At 31.8% G+C, this 25,391-nt stretch overlaps 1 long non-coding RNA gene across 1 annotated transcript in view; it reads right to left on the bottom strand.

The window, feature by feature from the left end:
* LOC127724427 (uncharacterized) overlaps nucleotides 1–25,391 on the bottom strand; it is a 311,014-nt gene that overhangs the window by 79,843 nt on the left and 205,780 nt on the right. The window lies entirely within an intron of this gene.

The raw sequence follows: 25,391 nt of genomic DNA, 5'->3' as shown, positions 1-25,391 counted from the left end.
AGACCACAGCAACATAAATACAACAAAATATCAATTAAACATAGTGTGAAAACGTCTGTTAGGAACCAACTTCTTGCAAAATTTGAGAGAATGATACATGTGCTAACATTTTAGAAATATTATTGTTAATAACCTCAATCGCCTTCAAACTAGGCCTGCACCATTATTGAAAATTCAAGATCAAATAGAAATAAAATAAAATATCTAACACAGTTTTGGTCTACAAATTGCTACTGAACATCAATCAGTGAGCGATGTCCTATGACCAATGTTCAATCTGACGTGGCAGTTATCCATTAAAACTAAGAACATTGTGGTAAAATTGACATATAATTAAATTGAAATATTCTGAAAAATCATGAAAGGGACCTTTTGCAATCAAACTCCTGTTAGGAACCAACTTCTTTCAAAATTTGAGAGAATAATACACGTGTTATCATTTTAGAAATATTATTGTTAATAACTCCAACCGCCTTCAAACCTGACCTGCACCATTATTGAAAATTCAAAGATCAAATAGAAATAAAATAAAATATCTAACACAGTTTTGGTCTACAAACTGCTACTGAACATCAATCAGTGAGCGATGTCCTATGACCAATGTTCAATCTTACGTGGCAGTTATCCATTAAAACTAAGAACATTTTGGTAAAATTGACATATAATTAAATTGAAATATTCTGAAAAATCATGAAAGGGACCTTTTGCAATCAAACTCCTGTTAGGAACCAAGTTCTTTCAAAATTTGAGAGAATAATACGCGTATTATCATTTTAGAAATATTATTGTTAATAACTCAAACCGCCTTCAAACATGGCCTGCACCATTATTGAAAATTCAAGATAAAATAGAAATAAAATAAAATATCTAACACAGTTTTGGTCTACAAATTGCTACTGAACATCAAGCAGTGAGCGATGTCCTATGATCCAAAGTTCAATCTGACATGGCAGTTATTTCTTAAAACTAATAACATTGTGGTAAAATTGACATATAATTGAATTGAAATATTCTGAAAAATTATGAAAGGGACCCTTTGCAATCAAACTAATCAAATTTAAAATCGAATAATACATTTGTCATTCCCTTTAATAATTATGTATCATGACATTATTAAACTTTGGCATATGTACTTCTTAGAACCTTTCATACTATACCGTAATAAGTAATATAGAGACCCCGAAAAGAAGGATCTGTAGGACACTTGTTATCTTTATAAATTTTATAACCGTAAATTCCGGAAGTTGGAATCATACTCCCACCATAAATCTCTACACGTGTGAAAACATTTAGTAATCGTTTTTGTCAATTCATGATCAATACATCCTTGCTGTAGAAAAAAATAAAATGAATATTTTCTAAAAAGGAAAATATCACCACCATGTAGAGAAGTATTAAGAAAATGAAAGTAGAATAAATTGTGTAATAAAAATTACGGGAAGAAATTATAATGTCCAAATCTAAAAGGAAATGAAATAGGTCACTCTTAATGAATAATTGAGTTAGAATCGGTTGAAGTGGATAAATTAGCAAATTGAATTCTTAAGGTAAACACATGTAAAGTTTACGTCATGAAAAGCTTATTAGACTTATTATTGAGATATTCAACACCTGCACACAATAATTCTATAAGTTTTTTTAATATCCAATAAAATATATTTTAGGTTAAACACGTTTAAGAAAATTTACACTTTATACAAAAAAACTAAACCTAAATTAAATTCAAATCGATTGTCTACCGAGATAATAGTTCAACCAGTTATTCGATTTTCAAGTTTGCTGATAAAATGTATATTCGAAACATTTTGCATCACTTTGTGTTGGTTTGTCGTCGATTTGAATCATCCACTAAAATCACAGGGCAAGTGGTGCCAAACTTAGCATAATTTTCCATACTGACGTGATGTAATGAAGTATAATTAAAATTAGACTTCTACTGTTTTTTTTTAATACGAAATTGCAGCTGGTTCTATGTTATCAAATTATGGAGGTATACATTTTTGAACTGTAGAATCATTAAAATTCTAAACAAATTGATAAGAACAATACATCTGTTAATGTGTATTTGTATTTTTAGAAAATGTCTTATATGATTTTTAAGTTTGTCAATACAAGGGTAAGTCTCTGGTGACAAAATGCTGTTATGATATGTGTACACTCACATTTTAGACTGAAAAACGACATTGTATAACTCGTTATATATATTATGTAATTTACTAATTGGTATTTGACCCAGCGTGCATACTACTTGGTGTCTACCATTGTTTTGAAATAAAGATAAAAGTGTAAGATAAGATTGATTTTTTTCTCTCGAATAATTGTCAGCAGGGTAACTGATAAACACAAATCCTTAGAGTTTACGACATAAAAAGTTTTTAGATTTATTTAATGAGAGATGGACAGCTGCACATACTAATTCTATCATTTTTGCATATCTAATAAGCATCTTTTGTAAATTTGAGGTTAAATACGTTTAGAAAATTTACACTATATAAGAAATATCAACTGAATTGAATTTGCGTGGTAAAAAATCGAGTGTCTTCGAGTGTATTCATAACTAATAGAGTTCAGAGAGATAACAGAGTTCTTCTAGTTAATCGATTTATTAGTTTGCAGATAAAATATGCTAATCAAACACATTGCATCACTTGGCGTCCTTGGTTTGTCGTCCATTTGAATCATCTGCTAAAATCACAATGCAAGTGGTACTAAACTTGGCCTGTGCATCACCAAAGAGGTTCTTATTTTACAATTTATAGCATATTCGATGACCTTGTGAAATCAATATGGCAATTTTATATATAATCACACAATAATATCAAATGAACATTATGTGAAAACTCCTGTCAGGGACCAACTACTTTCAAACTTTGAGGCAATGATACATTTGTCACCCCTTAAAATATTATCGATCGTCAATTACTCCAATAGCCTTCAAATATGGCATGCACCATTACTAAAAAATTAACACCATATAGAAATAAAATGAAATATTTAATGCAGGATCTGCTTACCCTTCCGGATCACCTGAGATCACTCCCAGTTTTTGATTGGGTTCGTGTTGCTCAGTCTTTAGTTTTCTATGTTGTGTTTTGTGTACTATTGTTTGTCTGTTGGTCTTCTTCTTTTTTAGCCATGGCGTTGTCAGTTATTTTCGACTTATGAGTTTGAATGTCCATCTGGTATCGTTCGCCTCTCTTTAAATGTTTTTTATTTGTGGACAAATTGCTACTGAACCTTTCTTCAATAAAATAAAAAAAAAACTACGATCGTTAATATTTATGACTGATGACCCTATCCGCCTTTATACAATCAGCCGTCATTAAAGTACAAATTTTGCCAAAATAATTCTGCTTTTATCAATGAAATTATCTTTTCACTAACAACCTTGTCGCATTTAGATTACATTTAGATTACATTTAGATTACATCTTCCCCAGGAGACTTACTTCAAGAGCAAAGTCCTATGACAAATATCAAACCCGAACTGAACATTGTGGTTAATTGTCGAAAAATTATGAAAAGGTCCATTCGCGACCAAATAAATCAAATATAAGATTAATAATTAGTTTGCGATTACCTTTAATAATTATGTTTCATGACATCATTACTTCGGTGTATGCATGTATGAGAAATTCTAAAAAAGAAAGGACATTGACCCACTATTAATTAAATTGAAAATGGAATTGGGGAATGTGTCGAAAAGACAACAACCCGCCCAAAGGGCAGAAATCAGCCTAAGGCCACCAATGGGTTACAACACATCGAGAACATCTCGCACCTGGAGGCGGGCTTCAGCTAGCTCCTAAACAAAAATGTGTACTAGTTCAGGTAAAATGGACGTCACACTAAACTCCGAAACATATAAATGTACTAAAATTTAAAAAAATTGATTGATTTAGTAAGAATTGACTGAGGTGAATAAATTTGAAATATTTACAGAGAATATATCGTCTTAATATTAGATAAGTTTGTATTAAGTTTTCTTTTAAACTCTGACTGTGATTCGTATCAGTAAAGGAATAAATCTGTAATGAGAAGTACTCATGATCAGTATGTCCTTATTTTACCTGTGTGGTAGTGTATCTTAGTCAGTCTGGCAAATTGAATTCGTAAAGTAATCTTCGTTTTAGTAATTGACGGTGAAAACAGAAATATACTTTAGTGCTTAGCTAACACTGCTATTTCTGAAGTTGCTAATTTTCCAATGTACATTATAAACACATTATTTGTATTACATCGTGCATTACACAAATTTTGGATTTATGAAGACTTATCAAAATTGGACTTATTCATAAACAATATATGTCGTGTTTGGTTGTTTATTCTGTTAATGAATTAAAATTTTATAGGTTGTATAATTTCTTACAATTTTTGGTGGATCGTAACAAAATGCAGCGCTTGTGAAGTATATAGGTATCTTAACATCCATGTTGTCAAATTGTTTTGGTTTGAGCAGTCGAGATGAAGATAAATCCAGAAAAGCGCCCAGGACGCCCCAAATATTTTAAGTGTTATTTGTATATTTTGATCATATGTTTTTAAGAATCAGTTTTATCACATATGATATAACTGGAAACGAAGGAAGAAATCTGGTTATTTTCCCCCGTTTCCGAAAGAGTCTGTGTTTTCCAGTTTTTGGTTAACGTCGAGTGTTTTTAGACTGCGTTTTTTTTTGTGTATGTGGTTTTTTTTATCAACTTTAGATGTAAGTGTTCTTTCCAATTTATTTTGTCATTTCGATATAATTGAATCGTGTGGATTTTCTTGTTGTACGTGACCAACAGTATATTTCAATGTTTTGTTAAAGGTAAAAAAGAAGTGTATAGCAATAAGTAAAACGTCGCTTACATGTAACCTGAAAATACGTGTTAGTGCTTGTTGCTTGTTGCTGTCTTTTCCTGTATGGACTTGCTGTCGGACATTTGTTACCTTTTTCTGATGAATTCTTAAATAACCAATCTAGAATCGGCTCTGCTACATGTAAATGGTGTTTAAGTTTTGAGATATCTTATTTGTTCAACATCGTGTTAGAATGTTTTCTTATCCTCTTTTTCTCAAATATATGTCTCCAGATAATTGCAATTTTAAAATAAGATACACTTTTAATGGATTGGATCAACATCAAATATTTAAATTTATGATGAATGAAATATTATAAGGAAAGCATCCATTTACTTCATATGCAGGCGCCAGTGTTATGTTGCTATAAAGAAATGAAAAATTCACATGTAAGTAAAAAAAAATGAATAAGCCTTTGAAAAAAGACAGCAATCACTGACTGAGAGAACAAACAATAGAAGTCGGAGAAAAACTGCAAGACCAAAACACAAAAAACAGCCTACAACGCACTACATAGGAAACTAGGAAACTTAAAACTGAGCAACACGAACCTCACCAATAACCGGGAAGATCTCAGGTGCACCGGAGGGGCAAACAGATCCTGCTTCACTTATGACACCAATCGAGTTGGTCATGTCAAGTCAAATGTCGGTGATTGGTCATATTTGGTGATATCATAATCGTAATAAGAGGACGGAATTTACATACAACAATCGGAGAAATGGAAATATCCGTTGTATATATTTGTGATACCCTTTAGTGGAATGGATAGATCGTTCAACGTAGTCACCAAACTTTGACCTACTAGTATTTAGTAAGAGGATACCATCTATATAGCAGAACGTAAAGTTAAAGGATATGCTAGCTTCTTTTTATTCTTTTTGAGAAGCTCCTGGGTAAAGTTTGCCTCAGAAGAATAAAGGAATCGTACTCTTGGTAAAGCTAAGTTCCTACTCTCGTCCAATAATTAACCATTATCTGTTGCAATATATAGACGTTTTTAAAGTTACGTATTAAGTAATTGTTCATATGGGTCAATATCCCTAATGCGCCTCAAATTGAGGAACACAAAAGTTGTTCGTAAACAAAAAATCTCTGTGTAGTGATATTGGACATGTTTCTATTTTTAACAAGAGACTGAGTTTGACCATTTGTGCATATTTGGAAAGTAAAGGACCATAGAATAAATGTGTAAAAATTATGGAGTTATTAAATATATGCAAAGTACAGTCCTTGGAGGGTGTAAACTTCCCACTAACACCATCCACCATTACACCATTCACCATACACCATTACACCATTACACCATAATGCAATTTCAAAGAAAGCGTGCGACTACAAAATTATTTATTTATTTATAAAAACGAATTTTGATCACAATATTGTAAATTATTGTATAAAATTAAAAATCAGTTCTTATTAATATTTTGAATAGTTAAATGTCGTACACCATTTATTCACACCATTCCCGATCGCATCGCACGTTACACCATTACATCATTCCCCTTACATCATACACCATAGCACCATACACCTTCTACCATTGCACCATATGTCATACACCACTATACCATACACGTTGTTTGGGAAGTTTACACCATCCAAGGGCTGTATTAAATTTTCAAAGAACTTATTGCGTTATAAAAAGGATTTTTTACCACGAGGAGACGCATCACGAAAGGATTTTCGGGGTGCGTTAATTTACGGAAAAATGAATCTCACTTCCTACCCCGGAAATTTAACCACATATGTGAAAATGTCTCAGCTTAGAAACGAGCCATCATACATATCCAAGTTTACGATATGGACTGAGCTACAGAAGAAATTAATTACGCATACTGACCCATATGATCAAATATCATTATAAGCGTTAAACAGAATAATAATAACTCCTTGACGAAAAATGTCTGCATTTGATGCCTTTAATCGCAAATAACATGACAGTCACAAACAAGTGATATATCATCAACAGTCAGCTTTTAGGACAGAATCAAGGATTGCTTGATTAGAAACTTCAAACCACTCTGGATTTCGAAAAAGCAATAAATGGATTTCTGTAAATCTGACGAAGAACCTTTTAATATATCGGTAATTTGGGTCGTACACTTTTGTTATCGGTTTTTTTTATATTCATTTCATAATAGTCTTTGAAAGCAAAAATGTTTTACCTATACTATCAATTAACGGATTAATATTACAATTAGATTTGACTTGATAGTAAAATATTTTTACCCTTACACAGACTGCTTTCATGTATTCATGTATTGGTTTTCATTGTATTTTCTTTAATGTAATTTTTGTAACTCTATTGATCCAGATTACAAGAGAAAGGGAAGATATATAAAAACCTAATTTAACACCTCAAAGTATTAATGTGCCTGTCCCAATTCAGAAGCCTCGTTATTGTTTGGCTTACAATATATTGTAATGTTTTGTTTTGTAATTTTAAGAATTTGAGATGGATGAAAGCGTTATTCACCAAAGGACACTTTAACTCACTTTTTTTCATAAATATATAATTCTGTGCAGGTGAATTTTCTTTTATACCTATATATATATAGATAGATATACCATCTTTTCCGCAAGTTAATTGTTTTCTGTTTAGTACTAAATTTATAATTAAAATCCATTTATTACATCGGTGATCCGTTTATTTGGCAATCGCCAATGGCAGTCAGTAGGGTTTAAGAACATTTGTTGTTCGACCTGTTGGTCAAATGCGTTTTGTTAAAATAAACTTTTTCACTTTTTTGGTCTTTTGGAAAATGTTGTTTGTGCTGTATTTACACCCCTCTAACAAGAAATTTGTTTTGCAAGAAACACGTATAAAAATTGCGGTTTTTATCCAACGCAATCATAGGTTTGAACGCTGTTTTCAATTTAGACTTGTTTATATATATGTATATATATATATATATGGATATTATATTGAATATTTTTATTAGCAAAGCCCGATACTTGTTAACAGTAAAAGTAACAAAAATCTATTGATATAAATGGAGTTACAAATTTCTTGGACATTTATCACGTCATTCAATGACTAGGTTTCGGCAATGCATTCGTTATTTTTCTTGCGGAAAATAAACATCCAACCTACATCCTAGAAGTGCTTGGCATAAGGATTCTCTTCTTTAAATATGTACAATATTGGAAGCTGTTTATATATATATATATATGTTGTGTACAAGTTGTAATGTTGTACAAATTATAATTTGTACAGATTTTTTGTACAAGTTATCAGTGTTTTATGAACCGCTTAACACAAATGGATGATGCAAGCACACAGTCTTTTGTTTCGCATATTTCTGTCATATTTCCATGACTACATTATACAGTTTAATACTGAGAATTGATATATAAGTATATAAATTTGAATTTAAGACATACATTAAACTGATACATTTTAGAAGATAAACTTTTATCACCGGGTGCAAAAAGGTATATGTCAAAAAACTTAGAACTTGTACAAAAACCCAGTACAAATTATAATTTGTACAAACTTACATCTTGTACACAACATATATATATATATTTCCCCTCTAAAATATGTAGTGCATAACCCCAAGTGCATTCTAACCACCCAACCATCACTTGTCTTATCATTTCAGCTTGTTGTTCAATATCTATGATTGGTGTATACTTGTTAATATTTTGGTTTTAATTAAAAACACATGATCTTAGTTCATGCGAGCGACATCTTAGATTATATCAACACAATTAGGATTAAATTTACTCCATTGGTATTGTCATAATAATTGACACTAATAATTATTAGCATTACGTTCTTAAATTCTTCACACATTGGTAAACACCTGGTCTTTTAGACAACGCAAGGTTTAAGACTGGTTCGTACCGATAGATCCTGAGGTTTCAAAAGATGACTGAACTATATGCCTGCTCTTTTCACAAAAAGAGCTATGATGAATAACGACTGAAATCGATACTACATACGTCATACATATGGTTGACTAATACGATATGTCTGTGTCTCAATTTACCAGTGATATGTTTTCGAGGTCTTGGATCTTGAGATATTAGATCTGTTAGTTTATCCAATTGCCTCCAGAGTATTCGATCTCGTTCTTTTTGGAGTTCATGCGATCCCCTTAGCTTTCGTTTGTTACCTTTATTTGTCTTCTCAATCGAAGTATCCGATTTGAACTTCGGTAAACTGCTGCTGCCTTAATCTTTTCCCGGGTGTGTTATTTTGACTGATTGTGAATTGGACTGGGGGTGAACAAGCATAGCAGCAGCTCGAGACGCTTACCCTGTCGACATAAAAGGTGTCGATCTATTTCGAGTTCATGCAATTCCCTCAACGGTGTTTTTTTTTAATTTGTGTCTCCTTCTTAATTGATTTAAGAGATTTGAACGTCGATTATCTACTGTCTTATTTATTTTACGATACAATACAGAATACGTATGCCAAGTGATGGAGAACCACAATCTTTTATATCGACAATCAAGTAAATCGTAAATTGAATCTGAAGATAGTAAAATTTTTTAACATTATTAATTAAATTTCGGTTAATTGAAAAAGAGTGTTGTATCTTTTTCTGATAATCCTAAATGATTTTAAGTATTTGATTTAAAGTTTTTTTCAAATTATTTTACACATTTTTTTGTCACATGCGTTTGTTTGTACCAACATACTCTAACATTGAAAGCAGTTTATATGTGCCGCCCCTTTGTTATAAGTATTTCATGACTATCGCGTAAGCAATTCAATCAAGCTATCAATGGTTCAATCGTCTCAATTTCATTCTTGTAAGTGTTCATTTTTATATTTCATAGTGTTAACAATAAGAAGAGGACTTTTTAAGATAAAATAACATCTACGATAATATGAACAGAAAAAAAGACTAGATTACCATTTACTTATATTAAAGCAGGTATAAAAATACGAAGATGTTGCATGATTGCCAATCAGACAACTATCCACCAGAGTTCAAATATGTAGATATAAGCCATTACAGGTAACCGTACGACCTTTAACAATGAGAAAAACCGATACCGTATAGTCGATTTTAAAAAGCCTCGACATGAAAAAGGAGAAACAACGCATGCAAGAAAAACAAACGGCCTATTTTATATCAAAATAATTTCTGAAAAACAAATATGACAGACATGAACAACGATAATTAATGAAACTACAGTTTCCTGACTTGGGGCAGGCACATTAATATTGTGGCGGGGTTGTGAGAGCTTAACCTTACCCTAACCTGGGACAGTGGTGTAACAGCACAACATAAGAACAAATTGTAAAAATCGGTTGCAATTGCCATAACTAAAAATATTGGTACAAAGCACAAAAACAACTAACATATGAACAATAGACACAAAGCACCGATATAAGAATAATCACAGTTATGAAAGCTAGTTCAAAGACAATTACTACTAATAAATCAATTAACAAATATCTTTTATGATCATCAGGTTTGACAATATATGGGAATAGTCTATGGTGACAACATGATGTAATGATACGTATACACTCATATTTCGAATTGAAAAACGATACTCTCTCACATTCGTTCTGAATATCATATAATTTGCTAATTTGCTAATTTGCTTATTTGTATTGATCCAGTTTGCATAATAATTGATTGTTTTTAAAAAATAGATAAAAGATCATCAAGCGTAAAATTGGATCGATGTATTTACGTCATTAAAAGCTTATAAATGTTGTGAATGAGAGATAAACACCTGTACACAATATTTTATTAGTTTTTTATATCCAATAAAAATCTTTGTTAATTTTAGGTTCAAATCGTTTATAAAATTATCACTATATAAAAAAACTTGACCGATATTAAATTTTTTATGTAAAAAAAAACTATTGTCTGTAGAGTTAATCGATTTACTAGTTTGCAGATAAAATGAGCGGTTCAAGTACATTACATCACTTGGTGCCCTTAACTGGTAGTCCATCTGAATCACCTTTTACAATCACAGGTCCAGTGTTACAAAACGTGGCCTGTTCATTATTATAAAGGGTCCTTTTTGCAATTAATAGCATAATCGATGCCCCTGTCAAACCAATATGGCAACTTTTCCTTAAGATAGACCAGGGGGATATAACCGTCATTCTAATATGACGTTCTTCAAACGCGTTGAGTACACACGTGGTAAAATTCGAATATCTTCATATGTAAGCTGATAGGCAACGTCATGATTTGTTTGTTCTGTTCCAATCCTACTCCCACGTCGAATGCTTTTTATGAATGATTTACCTCACGTCAGATGGTGTAAATGGCGTCATTGAACGATGAAGTAAGAATGTAAGGATTTTACGGGGAAATGCACGAATGTGAAACTGAAAGTCGTCAAAACATGAAAACATAATCAAACGATGGTAAGAATTTGTATAATGTCCATATCTTCTTAAATGAAAGTAAGATAGTCAATTTAATTCATCCAAATCTATCTTAGTATGTTATTGTGTATCGTTTAAGAATGTCACTAATTAAATTTTCTTCTTTGTTTACGTCAATATTAATAGAATGTTAAATTATAGGAACAGCAAACATTTCCCTTCACATAGAGCGCTTCGATCCAAAAAAAAAAATGCTGTCTTTGTCATATTAGAATAGAAATAATTCATGGGGGCTTGAATTTATATTAATGTTAATGGCCCTTTATGCTGATATTTTACTCCTGGTTGTCGCTCGTGGTAAAATATTTAGCATAAAGAGCCAACCCGTGGTAAAATCACGATAAATTCAAGCCTCCATGTATTATTTCTTAAACAAAATATCAATTAAACATTGTGAGAAAACTCCTGATAAGGACCAACTTTTTTAAAAATTTGAGAGAATGATACATGTGTCATCATTCTAAAAGATATTATCGTTATTTACCCCAAACGCCCTCAAACCTGGCCTGCACCATTTTTAAAAATAAAAATCACATAAAAATAAAATAAAATATTTAACACAGATTTTGGTGGACAAATGGTCGAGTTCCGCAATAGCTATTCCGGTTGTTTTTTCCGTATACGTTCCCGATATTATTTTTATCATCTACTTCCGGGACGTCTCTCATCATCAACATATCATAGCAGCCACAATCAACAAGACGCAATTCACAAAATTAACTTACTATTTACGATCATCGATAATATATAAAGGTAAACAGTTATGCTTGGTATAGTACAATATATATAGATATGTTTTAATACAGAATCGAACTTTTTTTCATCTAGAAAGATGGATTCTGACCCAATCTCCTATAGTTTTGTACATTTTTTGCGTAAATCTTGTACGTTAAAATCGTACACGACAGGTCCAGTATATCGCATTTGTATTTATGTGTACCTTTGGGCTAAAACAGGATGAGAACAACCCCCTCAATGAGGAATGTCCCTCAAACAAGGGTTTATTTTCATGTTGTGGATAATTAGAAAACCAGAAAAACTTAGCCTTTTTAACTAAAAAGGGGGAAAATTATTTATTTTTGAAACAACATTTATAAAAGTGGGGTCCACTTTCTTTTAATTATAAAGAGGAGATACAAGTGAATATTACAAAATTCTTGGACATGTTTTGACCATATAATATAAGATACTGATAGATATAAAGTTCTTTAGGCAAAGTTTCATCAAATAATATAAATATGTGCCCTTTTGTACCAAGAATTGTTTTTACAAAAACAAAATAAAAAAAATATCACTAGAAATGAAACTTTTCTCTAAGAACTATACATCTATCTTTTATTATATGCCATAATATGGTTAAACATGTCCAAGAATTTTGAAATATTCATCTGTACCCCTTATAAAAGGGATAGACTTTACATTGAGGGGTTGTTCCCAACCTGTAAAAGGGCTGTGTTTTCATCTCAAAATTTACTTTGAATACAGACAAACCTTTGCATCTGGAAAAGTTGTAAGGCATAGCAGAGAGTGTTTTAATATTAGCTATTATGAGTCTTAGAGTGCTAAATTTTAAGATAAAGAATATATAGAAAAACAAATTAAAAAAAAGAATAGAGAATAATGGGATATATATATTAAAATATAATGATTAGAGAATAATGTGCAAAAAGTACAAAGAATGAAGATTAAAGAAAAATGACCTACAAAATTAGAGAATAGAGAACAATGGACCCCATACAGGCCCTCATGTCATGCTCTCAGTTTTTAATTTTCTAAAACATAAAATTAATTTGCATTTTGTTTATCTTGGAAATGCTATACTATGAAACTCAGAGTAAATTTTGAGGTGAAAACACAGAAACACAACCTTAGCCTAAAGGTGACTGCAGGGTCAATATGAACCTTAGTCATCTATAAAGAGTGTGAAATACTACCGTACATGTCAGCTATAAATCTTCGAAGTTAAATCCTAACTGCATCTTTGTCATATCAAAATAAGGAGATGTGGTACTATTGCCAATGAGACAATCATACAGCAGAGTTCAAATGAAGTGGATGTAAGCAATTATGGGCAATCGTACATCCTTCAACAATGAGACATACTCATACTGTATAGATATATATTACAGATTACGAATGTGATGATATCCATAGATTTCATGTTTTTATGCCCGGGATTTCGGGATCAGGACACCTCCGACCCCCCCTCACAAGATGTTACAAAATGGATCTTTATATTAATTTAATACCAAACAGAAAACAATAAACTTGCCACAAAGACAGTATACCACAAACAATTCCGAAATTTGGAAGGCCATATATATATATATATATATAGTGAATGTTTTAACAAATATCTGGTACATTGTACCTATAAATCATTAAAGCAGTGCAGTATATATCCTGCCTGGGATCTTTAAAACATATAATGTATCAGATATCAGAATGCTGGTTCTTATGATTGCCATACTCATCCAGTCACATTACTCACATTATTTAAAATCTCGCAATAAATTATAATTGCTAAATTTACAGTACATATTGAAAACCTTGCATTCAATATATATATATAAAGTTCTCTTTTTTTTTAGGATGGGTAAAAGATATTGTTGCGTTCCGGGATGTAACAACACCTCTGACAGTGTAGATTTAAATGGCAACAAAATTATTTTGCATCGTTTCCCAATATCAGAAAAGAAAGCACACATCAAAAGACTATGGATTCAAAGATTGAACAATGTAAGAGCAAATTTGGTGGTGAAAGACCATACTAGAGTATGCAGTGCTCATTTTGAAGGGACATTCACAGATGAATCCATACCAACCATATTCCCTAGCAAGCCAAAAAAACAGGAAACTCCCCGCCGACCATTGATTAGGAAATGAGGCAATAATAATGAGTTGAATGATGCTGAAGATAATGAAAACCCAGCTGGACTTGAACCATACAGCAAATTCAGATCAGTGTCAACACAAACTGATGGTGTAGTTTTAAACCATGCTGAGACTAACACAGAAAACATATCTTTGCTATTTTTCATTTGCCTTTCAAAATTGGTACTCTCCCCAGTTGTGGGATTTTTGTGGTACATGAAATAGCTGTCAACATCTTTAATGGATATTTCTGGAATATCAGTAAAGTCTAGTGGTTTCCATGGATTTGAAACTAAATCAATTGGAATAACTGGAAAACTTTCTTCTTCTGAAAAGTCTGAGTCCCCATTTGACATTGCCCTATATACACGTTTGACTAATGAATCCTTTAGACCTGATTTCTTTAAAATTCGCTTTTCCAACCAATCCTTTAATTCCGGAACTTTCCATTTTGACAGTTCTGCCAATGACAGCTGTTCTTCTTGACATTCTGACCCTGAATCTGATGACATAACTCTGAAAAAAAAATTATTAAACTCTTATCGCTCGCTAGAAATTTTCAAATTTTTCAAAGCATTATATTTTTCTGCAATTTTGTGTCGTCTCAAATAATTTAAAATATCAAGATTTTACACAGTATAATTAAAATATCTAGATATTATTTAGATGGCAGCCATCTCTGTGGGCCCCGCTGTGAATAATGTGTGGTAAAAAATTTGTATCTTTATCATATGACATGGGGTTGTCAACTGAAACCGAAGTTTATGACCTTGAACTTTGACCTAGGAAGCTGTACATAAATTATGACACACCCTCTGGTGTTGGTTTATATACATGTCAAGTATAAACTTTGAAATCATAAAGGTTCTCAAGTTATAGAGCGGACAAGATCTTTACCATAGGACATGGGGTTGTCAACTAAAACCAAAGTTTATGACCTTGACCTTTGACCTAGGAAGTTGTACATAAATTATGACACAACCTCTGGTGTTGGTTAATATACATGTCAAGTATAAACTTTGAAATCATAACGGTTCTCTAGATATAGAGCGGACACAATTTATTACGGACGGATGGCCAGACCGATCACTATTGGGCGTCCGCCATTCGGCGGGGCCCTAATTATCATAACAGCCTTCACGGTAAACTTTTGAGACCACAAGCCTGAAGCTCAATTTTTTGAAAATTTTAGTTGTACAGAAGAATTTTACAAGCCTGGGCCGTAGGACTTGTGGTCAAGCCTGAAGACAGTCATAAAGATGTACAACTCATTACTAAACTTTGTGTCTTTTTTCTTGTGAATGTCACAGCCTTGACGATAAACTTCTGAATCTACAGTCAACTTTATGAAAATTTTATAAAGATTCCATTGGCCTGTTCAAATGAGTTTTACAGGCCTGTAGTTACATTTTTGTAAGTGGGAAGACGGGAGCGATGTATAAATAAGCGGCCACCTCCTGTCTGATTTTGTATGATGTTTTTTCTGCTTTAAATCAACCCTATGAGTTGAGCCCTTTTTCAATTGCAGCTTGTTCTTGTCAGGAGCTTGTAGTTCAGTAGTTGTCATTGGTTGATAATTGTCACATTTCATATGGTAATTTGTTTTGACAAAATTTGTTAAAAATTAGGTTGTTATTTAATTTTTCTCAATTGAATTGTTTCATAACTTTACTGTCATGGCTTTTTATAAGTGACTAGAGAGTATGGGTTTTGTCAATATATGTTGAAGGCTGTACGGTTGCCTATAATTGCTTAAATCCACTTCATTTGAACTTTGGTGGATTGTTGCCTCATTTGCATTGATCATGTTGATTACACATCTCTTTATTTTTATACGTGTAGATATTAATAAAATAACCATTAACTGACTCGAAATGTAAATTTTATTTGTACAAGGCTTACAAACAGGTAGAAAACAAGGCTTTGCCAAACATTTATATCCTGTTATGAGCCGAATATGCATGCGAGAAAATTTGAATTCATGAAATTTTCACTTATTTTAAAGACTTTGTACATGTTGAATATTAACATGTTTATCGGGGGATTAATCACGTTACATTTGAATATGATCATCAGGAACAAAGTTTTTTAAAAGTTCTCATTTGAACTATGGTCTAAAACTTAAAGGGAAAAACTTTGCCATGCAAATGAATATTTGCATTATGACAGGTATTATGAATATATACAATTTTTTTTAACACTAAAAAGTCGGTAATCTGATTGTAATGATACATGTACCCAATTTTGGATATAATATATCCTATAAATTTATAGTATTTATCATTTTATGAGGATTCTCCTTAACCATTTTAAAGCTTTCTTATGTTTTTCGAATAAAATATTATGATTATGAGCCACAGATGTTCAAAATGTGGATTTCAAACAAACAAACACGGATATATGTGTAAGAACTTGTCTTTAAATCGTGTTGGTTGAAGAAAAACAACATCTTGTTTTCATATGTATTGATTCCAATTTCGTGTTTTTTACGCTGTACTATCACATTTATGACAAGAAGCATACTCATGAATCTTAACCTTACCATAAATTAACGTAACTAGTTGAATAGAATTAATACATGGTCGCTCTCCTTTCTGTTATACTATGATGAATGGCTTGTTATGAATTTTCCTGCGTAAAATGGTTGAACGTCCCGGAAGTGAAAATCTGTAAATTCTAATGGTCGGAACGTAAACGGAAAAAAACCCGGAACGGCTATTGCGGAACTCAACCATTGCTACCGAACTTTAATTAATTTAATAAAAAAACTTTGATCGTTAATATTTGCGACAGATGACCTGATCCTTTGTACAAACAACCGTTATCAAAAGTAAAAAAAATGCCAAAATATTGTGCTTTTAAAAATGAAACCATCACTAGCTTTTCACATTTGGATCAGTTCTTTTGGATAAATTCCCGCAATAAAAATAGAAGATTCTTTATTATTCTAAGCAACAATTTCATCAAGGTTAGTGCTTTTTTTAATTATCAATTAAATATAATCAAGAAGGATCTATACTGAATTTAACCATAAACTGTGATTCATAACAATACAGGAACAAGTCTGATTTTAAAGGGCTCAATTGGTACCGATAGGAATGCCTACAAATTTATTGCCGAAACTTTCATACAATGTAGATGTTGTCAAGGAGAACATTTCATCACAGCTTCATTAAGCATATGCATTATTTGTCCCCTTTTCATTACAGAAGGAAGATTTATATAAATTGCAGGAAATAAAACTGCAATCAGATTTATCAAATGACAATTTAATCAAATAATAGGACTTCTGTTCGATAAGGTTGTGTAGGTGTATAGTGTACAGAGTCGAAAAATCATAACTGTCAACCGACTTGAACAAACCATCTAAAGCATGCAATTATATATAATTCATGCAAAACAAACAGAGAGTATTTGACACTCCAACAAAAGTTAATTATATTTTTCATGTGCCTTTTTACAAACATTAAGAACAAGTTTTTTAACAGAAGGAAGGAAGCTAGTTAACAGCACAGAAAGATTAGCCTTAGAACACTTACTAGAAGCCGAGATAGAACGAAATTTTAACGGGCTTTTGTGTAGTTTAAGAAGCCAAAACAAGGTAGGGACCTTCAAATTTTCAGAGGAGGCCTTAAGCTGAACTGTTATAATGAAATGCTTTTTTCTTATTTGTCTCTTTGTGGAGAGCACGGCCTTGAATCTAAATGAATACATAATTGCATTCTTAAAACTCCCGTATAATAATTAAGTTATACCACTACCACATTGTCGGCTGGTACGAACACAAAAAGCTTTGTACTTGAATATGGTGTTTAATCCTAGAAATGGATATATCATATACCTTTTTATTAATTTCTAATTCATTTTCGAAATGTGATATGCAATTATGACATAATAGTTACATAATATTTATACCGACTGTGATACAATATCGTATCACACTCGTTATACACAATATTCAGACATTTATTTAGATAGGAATCAAATTACTTTATTCAGATTTCGCGCGTTTGCATTTATATTTACAATAAGATGAAAGAGCATCTTAAATTACTTAACGACATTCTTCCTCATTTATTTTCGACTATCGACAATATTATAGTCCTTTTTTTAGAACCTTATACAAATAAAAATTATACAAATACTTGACAAACTTAAAAAATCAAAACTTTTGTTAATGTATTTGATTTTTAGAAAATGCTCTTTGTCATCTTCAGCTTTGTCAATACGAGGGAATAGTCAAAATGCTGTTATGCTACGTGTTCATTCATATTTTGAACTGAAAAACGATAATGAATCACATTCGTTGTAAATATAATGTAATTTACTCATTGGTATTTGACCCAGTTTGCATAATACTTTATGTTTACCATTGGTTTTCAATATAGATAAAAGATCATCAAGTGTAAAGTAAGATCGAGGCATTTACTGGAATAATTTTCACAAAAGTTCAGTGAAAATGGACGTCACACTAGACTCCAAAAAATATAAATGAACTAAAATTAAAAAACATACAAGACTAACAAAGGCCAGAGGCTCCTGACTTGGGACAGGCGCAAAAATGCGGCGGTGTTAAACGTGTTTTGTGAGATCTCAAACCTCCCCCTATACCTCTAGTCAATGTAGAAAAAAGAATCTCATAGCAATACGCACAGTTAAACTCAGTTTAAAAGAAGTCCGAGTCCGATGTCAGAATAGGTAACAAAAGAAACAAAGCAAAATGACAATGGTACATAAATGAACAAAGGACTACTAGCAGTTACTGAAATGCCAGCTCCAAACCTCAATTAAACTGATTGAAAGATTAAGTCTTCATCATATGAAAATCAAGTACAATCCCTCCGTTAGGGGTTTACTATCATACAACATAAAATATATGAGAAAAACATAACCCGTATCATGCCAACAACTGGTTTTAGAATAAATATGTTTAATTCCGAAGACCCTATAAGTGAATCAATATTAAAGCCAAAATATGCAATCTTTAATGACCTGACAACAGTATCGTAACTATATCCTTTGTGTTTATATATGTTTAAAGGTTTGGTTAGCTTTTGAGGTGAATGCCGACATTTTTGTGCTTTGTAAAGAATATTACCATAAAATATTGGATGTGAAATACCTGAACGTATAAGATGTCTGCATGTTGATTTATATTTACGAATGATGTCCTTGTATAAAATTTAGTAAATGTTTTGACTAGTTTGTGATATCGAAAACCCTGGTGTAATAATTTTTCAGTAATACATAGATTTCTTTCGTTGAAATCAAATACGTTGTTACATACACGAGCGAATCGAACAAGTTGAGATATATCAACACCATAAGATGGCGACAAGGGAACATCACCATCTGAAAATGGATAATTAACAATAGGAAATGAAAAATCATCTCATTTATCATAAATTTTGGTATTAAGTTTCCCGTTAAAGATAAAGATATCAAGATCCAGGAAAGGGCAGTGTTCATTGTTAGTATTAGCTTTGGCAGGATAAATCTCTTTAGTGTACATACTGAAGTCGTCATTATTGAGAGCCAATATATCATCTAAATATCTAAAATATGATGCATTGATTACGTTCGTTAAAATCTATGACATTACTACACACACGGGCATAACGAACGAGTTGGGATATATAAACACCGTTTGATGGAGTCAAAGGAACATCGCCGTCTAAAATAGGAAAATTAACAATAGGGAATGAAAAATCGTCTCTTTTGTCGTAAATTTTAGTATGGAGTTTCCCTTTAGAAATTGAAATGTCTTAATCTAGAAAAAGGACAACTACTGCTGTTTATGTTAGATTTATTCAAAGTAACTTCCTTTTGGGTAAATTTCAGTAGTATATTTACAGAACTCTGGATTATTAAACGAAAAAGTATCATCAAGATAACGGTAGGTATTGTTGAATGTATCAACCAAATGACGTGTCTTTACTGAGTTTGGTCATAAACTGAGATTCATAGCAATACAGGAATAAATCTGCTATTAAAGGGGCGCAGTTACCCATAGGAATACCTACTACCTGTCGATACACTTTATCGCCGAAACGTACATATATGTTGTCCAAAAGAAATTTAAAGCTTCAATCATATCTTCACATTTCCAGTAAATTATAAGTGTATCTAGCATACATTCTTTTATCGTTACAGAAAAATGCTTTAAACGAGTTTCAGCAAATAAATTTGCTATGAGATTTTTCAAAAGACCATTTAATTAAATATGAAAACTTTTTCTTGATAAGATTGTGTGGAAGTGTAGTGTAGAGAGTAGGAAAAATTATAACTGTCAACAGAATTAAAAGGACCATCAAAAGTACGTATTTTATCTAAAACCTCTAAACAATTTTTAACACTCCAAAAATAATTAATACCATTATTTTCATAAGCTTTATTACAAAAGTTAATAACAAGTTCTTTGATAGTAGTAAGGGAGGTAGTCAGAAGCACTGACAAATTAGTAGTAGAAAGCTTACTAGATACGGAGATGAAACGGAATTTAAATGGTTGTTTGTGTAATTCAGGTAACAAGTACATAGTCGGAACTTTCAAATGTTCGGAAGAGGCTTTAAGATGGGTAGTGGCAGTGATATGCTTGTTTACAATTTGACTCTCTGTGGAGCGTTCGGACCTGAATGTAGAAGAATTGATAATTTCGTTTTTGAGAACTTTCGTGTAGTATATGCGTCACACCACCACTACATTATTGGCTGCTTTGTCTGCCGGTACGAACACAAACCGCTTTGCGAGTACTTGGAGTTTATTTTTTATTCTAGAAATGGGTATATCATGGACCCTATTATTAATTTCAGTATTGTAATCAAAATGAGATATACGAATATCAACAGTATTCATAATTGTATTCAAATAACTGTCTAGAGATTTTTAATCAGATTTTTCACGTTTACACCAATTTTACAGTAGGCAGACAGAGCGTCTTTAATGACCTGACGACAATTTTTCTAATCTATTATAGATGGAGGACGATATTTAGGTCCTTTCTTAAGAAAAGTTCGACGATGTTGAGGTCTCCTGTAATAACATGACCATAGGGAACATATCTAAAACTAGATGTTTCACAGTCTCAAGTGGAAGGAGCATTATTTTCTATATTGACGTCTGATGTAACTGACGTATAATTAAAATTCAAACTTCTTCTGGTTTTTTTTTATAAGAATACAAAATAAAAGGTGGTTTTGTATTATCAAAATATGGAGGTATTATGTTTAAAAAGTTTACACTATATAGAAAAATTTAACCTAATTTAAATGTGTGATGTAAAAAATCTATTGCCTACAGAGTTAATCGATTTTCTTGTTTGCAGATAAAATGGGCTAATCAAACACATTGAATCACTTGACGTTTTTTGGTTTGAATCATCTTTTAATATCACAGGGAAAGTGGTACAAAACTTGGCTTGTGCATCATCCTAAAGGGTGCTTTTTTAAACTTATAGCATGTTCGATTGCCCCGTCAAACAAATATGGCATTTTTGTTAACGATAGACCAGAGGAATATAACCGACGACTTTATATCATTTAAACATTGTGTGACAAACCCAAACGAGACTAACTACTTCCAAACTTGAAGGGAATATTATTGTTAATACTCCAATCGCCTTCAAACATGGCCTGCACAATTTCTAAACATAAAAGATCATATAGAATTAAAATAATAAGATTAAATATTTAATGCATTGTGGGTGGACAAATTGCTACTGAATGTTAGTTTCTTTAAAAAAAAATACAGCTCGTGAGAAACCCTCATGGGTAGTCAAGGTCGTTAAACATCCCCTAGTAGTAGTACTTTAAAAAAAACTACGATCGTTAACATTTGTGATTGATGACCTATCCGCGTTGATACAAGCAGCCGTTTTTTAAAGTACAAATCTTGCCAAAATATTTTGTTTAAAAACAAAAATCTTTTCACAAACTACCATGTCGCAATTGGATTAAATTTGGATTGTATCATCCCCAGGAGGCGTACACTAAGAGCTATGTCCTATGACAAATATTCAACTGGGCGTAGCAGTTATCTCTTATAACCGAACATTGGGATAAAATTATCAAAATTTTCTGAAATAATTATGAAGGGGACCCTTTGCAATCAAACAAATCAAATGTAATATCAAATAATACATTGGTGATTCGCTTTAATAATTATGTATCATGACATTATTAAACTTTGGCCTATGTACTTCTTTGAACCTTTCATTCTACACCGTCATAAGTAGTATAGAGACCCCGAAAAGAAGGATGTGTAGGGCACTGGTTATCTTTATAAATGTTATAACCGTAAATTCCTGAAATTGGAATCATAATCCCACCAAAAATCTCTACATGTATGACCACATTTGGTAATCGTAGAATAAGAAGAATAAATTGTGTTATAAAGATTACCATAAGAAATTCGAATCTCAAAATCTAAAACGAAATGAGATAGGTCGTTCTAAATGATTAATTTAGTTAGAATCGTTTAAAGTGGATAAATAAAGGCAACAGTAGTAAACCGGTGTTCAAAAGTCATAAATCAATTAAGAGAAAACAAATTAAATTAGAAAAAAATTTGAAATATTTACAGAGTATATATCATCTCTATATTAATAACATACATGTATCATTAAGTTTGTATTAATTTTTGTTATAAACTGTGATTCATAACAGTAAAGGAATAAATCTATATCAAAATGGACACAGTAAGTCGCCATTTTAATTTTGTGGAAGTGCATTTGGTAAGATGCTGGAATATAGATGAAGATATTTACCAGAAAGAACACGGTCCTTCATCATCATATGATACGTATACGTTTAACATCTAGGCCTAAGTAAACTGGACATCTAAATAATTTAGTCAGTCTTGCAAATAAGTTCGTAAAAAAATCTTGATTTGAGTATTTGTCTGAGATAACATACATATATTTTAGAGCTAGGCTAACAATATTAATCCTGTATTAATATTTCAATTTGTATTGTACAAACACTCAAGTTTAACAACACGGATTGCACAAATTTTGGGTTATTGAGTACTTTGTAAAATTGGAATAATTCAAAACAGTATACATTGCTGTCCCAAAGTTGTTCATCTGGTGCGAAAAGTGCAATTTTGACAATTTTTTCGTCCTATTTCTTGACCATGAGTACAGAGGGATGCTGATAAATATATCTCACTAAAGTCTGCATGTGGGTCGAAACCGATTGAACACATTAACCACACACATACCTAGGTCGGAGTGAAAATGATAGTGATATGGCAGTCTAAGAAAGGTCATTTCCCCCGATTTTTCCGATTCTCCCAGGATTTTTGAATTCACTTGGACATGCAACCGAAAGAAGTCGATCCCTATTTCAATAATAATTACGATCAGTAGTTAAATGCCCGCTGGTTTACATTATTTGTGGAAGTTTTAGGCCTCTGAAGGGAAGCCAACCCCTCCAGATAACCAGTGTAATCCGATTTCCATTTTCCGTTGGTTTATAACGTTTGATTTTGTCAGTTTTTATAGACTTTAATTTACCTCGGTGTTCGGTATCTCTGTTATATTTTGTTTACAATACAACAATAGCGTTAAGACAAATCCAAATGGACAGAGTCTCAAATTTAGTAACTAATTTAAGTTATTTGCCAAAAACAACTGAACAAACAACTGAAACACTTTATTAGTTCATGGGTACTATTCATAGTGTTAAATACATAAATAAATATATAAATAATGGCAAAAGGTCAAAAGCTTTTATTAAAATGTATACGATATGATAGGCTTTTATTCGTCTAAAACAATTTACATAACAGGAAAAATGAACCGAAAACAGCTTTGAGCTTTTAAAAATGAAACATCTATCCACCAAAGTTAAAATGAAGTGCATGTAAGCAATTATAGGCAAGGACATCTGGTTAACTTACTTTGGCAGTCTCTTGAAAACAAAACAACTCACACTATTTGTGAAAGAATATACAGAATAATATCATTATAGAGAAATTAAAATAGAGAACATGAAAATTAGCTATCATGGCAATATATAGAAAACTGCTTTGTATCAATGCATCCAAAATTAGCCAATAATATATTTGCGTGCGTATGAGTTTATTTTGTTGCATGGATACAAAAAATATATTATAAGAATATTTGAAAGTTTTAACTTTAATCAATGGCACATCTAAGATAAATGTCAAACACAAACGTGTCTAAATCAAGATTTATATATTCATATGTCCGATTTGAAAGAATTGATTAATACAAATGTAAAATCTATTAACACATCAAATATATTTAAACTATTTTGTAGTATGAAATTCTTTAGTTATCTTAGAGCCATGCTTAGATAATGTAGAGTTGGACAGAGTTCAATTTTTCAACAATACTTGAAGTGACAATTTTTCGAGCACATACAAGTAAACTGTTGAAGAAACGATCCCCAACAATATGATATAAATGGAAATCGAAGATTTTTTGACTATTTAGAAGCTGGCGGTAGTATATTCTATCCAGCAATGCGTTTAATATACATTTCGAAAACAGAAGGATTCATTCTTGTTTACTCTCACATCATTTAAGAGGTACAAACACTGTGGAATGAAATTAAATATGTTAAGCAAAACAATTTTACTCTGTGTAGTCGTTGATATAAGCGACTAGATGAGGAATACAATAGACAGGTTGAAACTTTTGCTGCATCAGAATGGGCTTACAGGGAGAATCTTGGTGGGTGTTTAAAGAGGTTTCAGCTTAAGATAACGTCGCAGTTAGAGAAGTTTTTGACATGCTATAGGAACAATTGGGAAAAAGGAGAGCTGAACAACCTGAAACAGAAACAGAAAAGACGTTACTTAAATAACAATACAAAACCCTCCTCGAAAATAACATCAAGAAAAAACAAAACAAAAGTACTTTTCATTATACTTCACGTTAAAAAGCAAGATTTTGATTGGTTAATACTAGGGCGACATTTACCTCTGTCCCATGGAAAAAATACTATTTTATCCATTACAGATAGGTTTTATCATGTGTGCGCTTTATCAAATACGGATGGTTATCATGTACATGACGTCATTGGTTATACCTTTCATTATAGTAGTTCAAAGACAATAATAGCAGAACATTCAGTATAATAAATTAAATAACATATAGCTGCGAATGTGAAAAAAACAAACGTTGTAAATTGTGGCTCGGTTAACAATGTTTTCTCTGGGTAGCCATCTGGCCTATCACACTCTCTGCTATGTGTTGTTTATATACTAGTATACTAAACATGATCCGCTTGTATTACGCTACACTTAAACAACCGGTACGGCCCAATCTTGAA

This window comes from Mytilus californianus, unplaced genomic scaffold (assembly GCF_021869535.1).
Source record: "Mytilus californianus isolate M0D057914Y unplaced genomic scaffold, xbMytCali1.0.p SCAF_1, whole genome shotgun sequence".
Taxonomy (NCBI): domain Eukaryota; kingdom Metazoa; phylum Mollusca; class Bivalvia; order Mytilida; family Mytilidae; genus Mytilus; species Mytilus californianus.
Note: the sequence above shows the minus strand (reverse complement) of the source record. Positions and strands in the feature narration are given on the sequence as shown.